At 32.3% G+C, this 9,319-nt stretch overlaps 1 long non-coding RNA gene across 1 annotated transcript; it reads left to right on the plus strand.

Annotated features, from left to right (window-relative positions):
• The first annotated feature begins 3,625 nt into the window (after positions 1-3,625).
• Positions 3,626-7,271, plus strand: LOC140038152 (uncharacterized). The gene is made up of 2 exons (XR_011841972.1): positions 3,626-4,123; positions 6,662-7,271. It is a non-coding gene; the product is annotated as an uncharacterized lncRNA (long non-coding RNA).
• The last annotated feature ends 2,048 nt before the right edge of the window (positions 7,272-9,319 follow it).

Here is a 9,319-nt window from a genome sequence, read left to right on the forward strand (position 1 = left end):
CCTTATTAATAACTCAAGACTAACTCTAATTAACTAACAATTATTGTTGAAAACTTAAATAAACATTAACAAGAAATAAGCATGACATAGGTTCAGATCTTCAATGATTCTTGAACCGGTAACCATTATTAGAATGCGAAAACTTGTAAAACGAATTTTTCTGGATCTGAATCATTGGATCCTATTTTTGTATCACATGTGACTAAGAAAGTGGTGTCAATTTTCTTGAGAAATAATATCATCTGTCATTTTGGGGTACCGAAAATATTAATCACTGATAATGCCAAGAACTTCAACAATGATATGGTGGATGGATTATGTGAACAGTTAAAGGTCAGATATCAAAATTTTGCTATTTACAGGCCTCAGATGAATGGAGCTGTGGAAGTCGCAAATAAGAATTTGAAAAAGATCATTCCAAAGATGACAGAAGCATACCTGGATTGGCATGAAAAACTGTCTTATGCATTGATGGCATATAGAATGGCGATCAGAACTTCCATCAGAGCAACTCCTTACTCTCTTATGTATGGAATAGAAGCAGTATTGCCTGTAGAAGTTGAAATTCCTTCCTTATGCATTCCGATGGAAGGTTAAATAGAAGAAACTGAATAGGTCAGAGAACGCCATGAGCAGTTATCTCTCATTGATGAAAAGAGATTGAATGTTGTATATCATGGGCAATGTTATCAGCAAAGAATGGCTCGTGCTTATAACAAAAAAGTTAATTCTCGTTTGTTTGAAGTCAGAGATAAGGTCTTAAAATGGATTCTTGCAATGCAAGAGGAGGCTAAAGGAAAGTTTGCTCCCAATTGGTAAGAATCATTCATTATTAAAAAAGTGCTACCCGGAGAAGTGTTTATCCTTATGAAAATGGATGGATAAATTTTTTCTCAACCAATCAATATAGACATGTTCAAAAAGTTTTTCATTTGATTATAAAAAATTTTCTTCAAAATTACTGCAAAAGATGGATTTTAAGGCAGACTTTCTTTTCTTTTTCTGTTTCGATATCTTATCCTTAGTTTTTCCCTTTTGACTTTTCAAAATATTTATCCTTTTTTGCTTGGCAATTCTTTGAGATCACTAACCCCATACAGGGACAATTTTATTTCTTTCTGAAAAAAAAAGAAAGATAATAGAAAAAAAGAACAAGAACAAAAAAAGAAAAGAAAAAATAGAGTAGCTTGGTTAGAATTAAACTGGGACAAAATTTTATTTCTTTTCAACCCTACACCGAAGCAAGTTTTTTGAAAGAACGCTATCTCAAATTATTTCAAACCTTAACCTTTCTTTTATACTCCATCTGATCCTAATTACAAGAGTCAAAAGTTGCCAACTTTCATCTTTTACAGTATTTAAAAAAAAAATTCTTAATCAATTGGCAAATGATGTATATATCTTTTTTGAAACATGTCAGAGAAGATTGAATCACTGATACCACTAATTGTCAAAATATGACTGGATCGATACAGTTGGGGTTAAAATTGTCTTATCTATGTCTCAATGTGAAAACCTGAAGAGGCACCTTAAAAAAAAGAAAGAAGAAAGAAAAAATTGAAAAAAAAAAGAAAAAAGAGAAAAAGAAAAGAAAAAAAAAACAACAACAACAACAAAAGAGAGAAAAAAAAGGGTGGGGTAACCTTAGTAAAAATCCGAAAGGGCGCTAAAGTAGGGTTTAAGAATACAAGAGGATCATCAATGGAGAACAAAATGCTGAGCTCTGAAAGCTGGTGACTATGTTGATTTGGATTTCTTTCATATTGTTGTTATTTTGCCGACAATGAATTCCAAAATGGATGACATCGAAAGGGGTCAGATGGAGCATTTTTCTTCATCAAAGATTGTCCTCTAAACATGTATCCAACATTTAATCCGTGGACCCGTATTCATGAATCCAACAATTTTGTTTTACTATTCTATTTATTATTCTGTATTATTATTTATTTCATATCCACATCATTGCATGATGAATAATACATTTTCAATAGTTTATATTTCTTATTTATTGGGTCGTATTCAAAAGACAATCTCCCATAATTGATCCCAAAGGAGTTATGAAATTGAAGGTCATATGATAATAAAGCATGGATAATTGATATCAGAAAATTGCAGAGATTCTGAAAGGTTTGTGAACCAAATCTAGGGGGAGCGATTTGTCGATATTGAAACTCATGTTTACACGATTCTCAAGGCAAAGGAATCACATGGTGGTGGCAGTGTTTTCATCACAGTCGTTTCTTTTTTCCTTTTGCAGGTGAAATTATATGATACAACACTGGTTTAATTAAGCATGATTCTACTGGAGTAAATTGTAAAAGGATTGAGTTCCAAGCTTGATTGTACATTTTTGAAGAAACGAAAGAAAAATCATCATTTTTTTTCTTTTAAAGTTTGAAAAATCAAAAAGGTTGTAAGTTCACAAAGTAAGTTTGTCGATGTTTTTTGAGTAACGTGCATTTAATCTCCCAGTTCGATAGTACCGAACTTGCGCTTTCATTTCTTCCACTACTTATTTAAACTCGGGTTTAATTCCACCAATTATCTAGGTTTCAAACATATTTTCATTCTCTTGTTAGGTGTTTGAGCTTGGATTCAGTTCCACCGAACAGTCTAAATTTTTGAACGATTAAATTTAATTTTCTGTTGGTGAGTCACAACGTCCGCCGTGCACCCTTCTACCTTCCTTCTTGACAATCAAATTTAATTTTCTGTTGGCGAGTCTCAGCGTCCGCCGCACACCCTTCTACCCCCTTTCTTGACAAATCAAATTTAATTTTATGTTGGTGAGTTTAAGCACCTGTCGCGCACCCTTCTATCCCCCTTCTTGGAGCGTAACTGCGCCCCTCCGCGCATCTTTTTCTTATTATAACAACTTACTTTTCTTGACTGTTTTATTTAACAATTGTGTTTTTCGCTCATTTGGTGTTTCAGGTTTAGAAATTCCAAGAGTTCAAACTTTTTCGACTCTACAAAGATCCCGGATGGTCAATGCACTTATTTCATTGTCACTTGTATTTGAACTACGTTTGACATGATTCCCATAGCGGGATATGTAGGCAACTCTACACGAGTTTGGTCACATTTTTTACAACGTCATTGCATCATTTTGTCCAACAATTTTAGCCAAGTATTGGCCTGTTATTTTAGCTCAGATGCGGTTAGAAGAAACAGGTAAACCATTTGATGTCTACGTCTTTGTCTGGAGTTTCTTCGAAACTCTAAACAAATAGGGGCAAGCTGTAGATACTAGATTTTTATCAATTTTTAATATTTTCTCGAAGTTTTATCTATTTAACGAGTCATTTATTTTCTTGCATTTTAATGTGTATTTTTCTCATTTTTGCAGGTTTGTTTTAGGAAAAGAAAAACAAACAAAACAACAAAAAGAAAAAAAAGAAGATGAAAATCTCCCCATAATTATTTCTCTTTCACCAAATACACTATTGATCCATTTTTGCACTCAACGTTCCATGGATCTTTCTGTTCATTTGGTGAAAAAAACCCATCATTTGATTAACAAAACTCCACTCATCTTTTTTCGGACTTTCTTGGCTCTCTCTCACACTTTTTTTTAAACTAGAACAACAACTCCCAAAAGGACTCTTTCCGCTCACTTGCACACTTCCACTACACAAACACAGACAAAAGGAAAAAAAAAACTCTCCAGCTCTCGGCCTTGCTTCTTCTTTTCTTCCAAAAGACACAACAAAACAAATTCTCCACTTTTCTGCCCAACCGGACTTTCTCCCTTTCGGCTCTTTCTCTCAATTTTTCACCATCACACACTCTCACAAGACTCGCTCTCGGCCATCTCCCTTCCCCATCTCAATCTGACAAGACAAAAAAACTCCACTCTCGGCTCCTTTCTTCTTCGCCTCAAGAAGAGAAGACACAAAAAAAAACCTCCAATTTTCCCCAAACCCAATACTCCAACTCTTGGCCCTCCTCTCTCCCAAGAATTTTTCAATATACTTACACAGCAAAAAACTCCACTTGGCTCCCTCTCTCTTCCCAATACACTCACACACAACATAAAAAAAGAGGCAGCAACTGGTTGGACAATTAAGGCTTGGAATTTCATCAAAATTCTTAACCAAGGGACCAAACTCTTCCATTGGGGGTATTTTTTTTCTCTTCTTTTCTCCAGCTCTTAATCCCATTAAATCCATGTTTTTGTTGTTTAGTTGCCTTTGTTTTCACTGGTTTGGTTTATATTGTTATGTTGTTGAAGACTTGGGATAAGACATAAACTAGATTAGGGAAAAGGAAATAATTTTTGTATATGCATGCCAAGTGTTTGAAAAAAATAGTCAAATGTAAAATCAAACTAAAATGCTAAATATTGTGCATATTTTTTGTTAAAATAGATGATTATGGCTAGTGCAATGCTTGAAAACATTGGGTTGTTCAAACATTTTGAAGTTTTGAACCTTAGAAGCATGTGAATAATTTTTCTTTAGTTTCGGACTGTTTTGCTTTAATTTTGTCATATTGTTGTTGCTTTTTATTAATTCAACTCATAGTTATGTTGTAAAAATCATAAGGAGTGTATTGGTATAAATTTTATGATTTTTGGTCAAGGTTATAGTGATTTCAAAAAAAATAAAAACTATGTTGTTTTTTGGCAATTTCACCATTTTTTGTAAAAAAAAATAAGCCCAAAAATGGATTCTACATGAAAAATTGAGTAGGAGCCGTATTTTTGTTGAAATTTCGAGATCGGAGTGCCGCCGATCGCCAGCTTCATCCATGGACGGTAGCGGCTGAAGCTTCGGCTTGCTAGAGAAGAAGAAAAAGAAGAAAAGGGGAGGAAGAAGAAAGAAAAAGAAAAGAAAGAAAGGGAAGGGAAAAAAAGAAGAAAGGAAAAAGGAAAGAAAATAAAGAAAGAAAAGAGTTGGGCTACCTTAGTTTATTTCATGTGGGTTTGTGGCTATTTTCGTTGGGTTTTGTGGTTGGATTTTTGAAGTTAAGCCCAATATTTTGTTAGTTGGTTACTTGGATTTTTAGGTTGGCTTTCCATTGTTTTTTACTTACAAGACAACTTTCATTTTCACTAGGGCAGAAGTTGTCCGGCCTAGTTGCTAGAGAAGAAGGCCCAATCTTGTTTCTTATTTCTGGTCCAAATCAGAAATCGGATTTTGGAATTTAGCCTTTAATCTTTTGAGGCATTTTTCATTGTGATCCTAAAAATTTTAAATTTCTTTCAATCAAGTTCTTAATTTAATTACAATTTGATCCTTGAACTTTACCTTAATTGAATTTTTGACCAAAACTTTTGAAAAATTATATTTTTAACCCTAAAAATTTTCTAATTTTTGCAATTTAGTCCCTAGTGACTTTTTGACTCTCTCTATTATAATTGTTTCTTTTTTTAATAGCTAATTATTAGGGGTGGCAATCGGGTCGGGTTCAGATTGGCGGGTCGGGTTGAGGCCCAAGTATAACAAAAAATCCTCTGACCCGAACCCGACCCGCCAACCCGAAACGGGTCAGGATACCTGACACGAACTCGAAAATTTCGGGTTGGCGGGTCGACCCGAAATGACCCGAAACTTATTTTTAATATATTAATTTATCACTGTAATTTCTAATAAAATCAATTTCTCACAAAATTAATTACATCATCAAGTAATAAAAATTTAAATAAATAATTTCAAACCAAATCTAAAATAAATTAAACACCGTAAAAGTGTTTTATCCCAAACCAAATATAAAATAAATTAAAACAGCATAAAAGTAAAAAATAACATAATATATTATTTGTCCAAATATAATAATTTCAACTTCACACAAGTTAAATAAATTCATTTAGGATTAAGTAATTAATGCCTTTGAAAAAAAAAAGAATGATTTAGTTTAGTTAGATAAAATAATTTTTAGGTTTATTAAATTATTTTTAATTCGTAAACGGGTCACATCGGGTCATATCAGGTCACCACGGGTTGACCCGAAATTGACTTGTTTTCTTTTCGGGTTCATCGGGTTCGACCCGATTCTGATCCAAATCCCCGAAATCTCAACCCAAACCCATTAATTTCGTGTTAGGTTCGTGTCGTGTTTTCGGGTCGTGTCAGGAATTGCCACCCCTACTAATTATGTTACTTTTGAATGTATTCAACTCGTAATTTTTAGATATCCTTAAGTTTTTATGTTTGATATATTAATATGAATTAGTACTTTTATTATCGTTATTATTTTCAATTAAATTGGTGCCATGATCCTTTTGTTTATTTTGAGTATAAATAGGGCAATTTGACTCCATTTAGTCACCACTTCAAAAGGGAGGTACTCTTATTATTTAAATATCAATTACGTGCTCTTATGTGCTCCCATATGATCCTACGTGCTTATATATTTTTATATGCTTTGTTATTTATTTGATTCAAATGTTCATTCAAATTCTCTTATGTTTGTTTAGTTAATTTTTATAATTATTTGGGAGGTATTTAAATACCTCAAGATGTAATAGATATAGCAAATATTTTTTATACTGTTTGAAGGGGTCCTGATAAGTGTTTATTATGTGTGATTTTATGTAGTCTTTTAGGTTTATTTTTGGTATAATTTGGGGTTTTATGGTGTAACTTGCTCTCTAAACTTCTTAATTTTGCAAATTTCGCTTGAGCAACTTAATATGTAAATTTGGTTATATTTGTAGGAATTGAGAAGAGTTATCAACGTTGGTTGGAGGTGGATCATTTGAGCTCATTAGTGATCAATTCAACGGGTGATTTGGAAAGTAAAAGAGCATCAAATGCAAGAATTATTGGTGCATTGCATGAACAAGTACTTAGACATCTTGCTGGCAATCTTAGTGATGAATTGGAGTAGAAAAGAAGCAAGAAAACATACCAGAATAGAAAACGCGACCTTGAATATACGAACTGAGGTCACATATTCCAAGGTGGCGTATTGTGCTCTATTTCTCTGTAATTTATTCTGCAACTTGCTCTATTTTCACACTTCTTTCCAGGTCAACTCCAGTACAAAATTTTGGCTGCACATGCTCAAAATTCCTTAGGGAAGAGAAAAGAAGCTTATGCCATATCATTAACCACTTTTTGACTCTCCTAACATTGTATATGTAAGAATCATTGAAAAAAAGGAGAATTAGTCATTAGAGAGAATTATTATCAGATTTTAGTTCAAGAGTTTAGTGTTAGTCTTTTCTTGTTCTTTCTTGCAAGAAACTTGTAAGAACAATTGAAGACTTCATTGTACAATTCATTTTTATTGAAGAAATTGAAGATTTGGGAGCTTGTTCTTCACTTTGGCTAAGCTTTCTTTATCTATCTTTTTACTTGTGATTCAATATGTGTTCATGCAATGAAACTATGTTCTTTCTTGTTGCATATTATATGAGTAGCTAAATTTCTAAATTTAGGGAGTAGATGAAGTTTATGACTATTTGATATGCGTTGAATATGATTTACACTTACTACCTCTTATGTTAACTTGTTCATTTATGTATGCTTATCACTTGTTGTTGTTTGATCATCAATAGCAAGTTAGTAGTTGTTATTACTCAATGAAAGTTGGTAATAATGATGGAACAACATAAATGGAGCTTAAAAAGCAGACTCGTGAGAATAGAGATACACTTAAGTAGATTAACTTTGCATTTCATGAAGAAAACAAGAGTAGATTTAGTTATTAACCATGAAAATAGGAAAAACTAATCTAGTTTGGGCCATTGCATCATGAGAGTGAGTTTAGAAATATTTGGAAATGAATCTCTAATTAAACAAAAGTAGTAACAAGAGGTAAATCAATTGACTTATATCTTTTGTGCCATAAGTGAACTCTATATCACTAAAGTCAAGTATTTAGTGACATTTCTTCATTGTTATCTTGCAAGCTATCTAATTAGGTAACTTAAGTACTAAGTAATTGCAACTTATCTTGCTTTTATTGATATTTGGTCTAAATACTAGAATAAGTAAGGTTTTACTACTTGCATAGTTGCTTCTTGTGGGATCGATCCAATATATGCCCTAAGCTACTACTTGACCAGCCGACCTGTATACTTGCAATCAAACGGATATATTTTGAAATTAAACTTATACTCATATCTAAAACCCGTCAAGTTTTTGATGCTGTTGTTAGGGATCGAACCCGGGCCACTCGCGTGACAGACGAGAATACTCTCCACTATACTACAAAGACCAGTTCTACTTCCAGTTCCAGTTTAAAATTTGATGAACCTGAATCTTTAGTCATGGTTATGGTATTGGTTCCAGTTTCCAAAATCCTATTCTGATTCCTGTTCAACAAATCGTCAGGCGGGTTTCGATCCTGTTTCGGTTCAAATCTAAACCGTGGCTGTCCCTATTAACTAGTAAGTTTTAGTCAAAATAGAAATTTATGCTTTGAGTAATCAAATTTACATATTATTCGATCAAATTTATTTTTTTTAAACTAAACTTACTAACAGTAAAAGAAAAATTTTTGCATCTTTAAGTGAAAAAATAACCTATATCCTTGTATTATGAAGTGTATTAGAGCTATTACTTTCCTCAATTATCTTCCTCCTATTCTACTCTTACAATCATCCTAATTTTTTCTGACAAATTTGCATTTTTTCTCTAATGTTATTTATTATTGCAATTTTCTCTTTTAATTAACGACCAACACTAACTGTTAATAAAATAACATTAATGACCTCAAAATAGCAATTAGTATACAAATACTTTTAAAAAATCTAAATTTTTTTTGAGATAATTTTCATAAAAAGGAGATCCAATTGCTAATAAAAAATCACATGCACACATATAATCAATTGAGTAATTCAAATTAAATTCATTTTATGTATAAAACAATCCTAAAGTAATAAGCACACTATAATACCCTGTTATATTAACAACAAAAAATAATTTTTAACTAAAATTCTCAAACATCCATGACATGTGTATGAAAGATATTTTACCATATTGTATCTTACATCTACTCATTGATGTTAATTTGAGGAGGAAAATTTTTGATAATAAAATCATTTTGAATTTAGTTTTGAGATTTAAAAAATAAAAGTAAAATATTTTTGGAACTTAGTTTTTTATTTTCCCAAAATTAAAAAAAAATGCTGTATTTTATCAATTGTTGTCATTGACACTTTTTGTCTAGATCAACTTTTATCAATGTAAAATTAGTGTCATTAACAATAATTGAATCAAGTTGCACAAGTTCAGCAAGTTGCAAGAAAGCTTTTCGGCTGAAGAACTGGCCTTGGAACTAGCCCAACACTAGCAAACCATGGCTGGCTTGTGATCATGAACTGTCTAAGTAACCCGTAATGTAACCAATGCCGGTTTTGAAGCCA

Source organism: Coffea arabica, chromosome 3c, assembly GCF_036785885.1.
Source record: "Coffea arabica cultivar ET-39 chromosome 3c, Coffea Arabica ET-39 HiFi, whole genome shotgun sequence".
In the NCBI taxonomy this organism is placed as follows: Eukaryota; Viridiplantae; Streptophyta; class Magnoliopsida; order Gentianales; family Rubiaceae; genus Coffea; species Coffea arabica.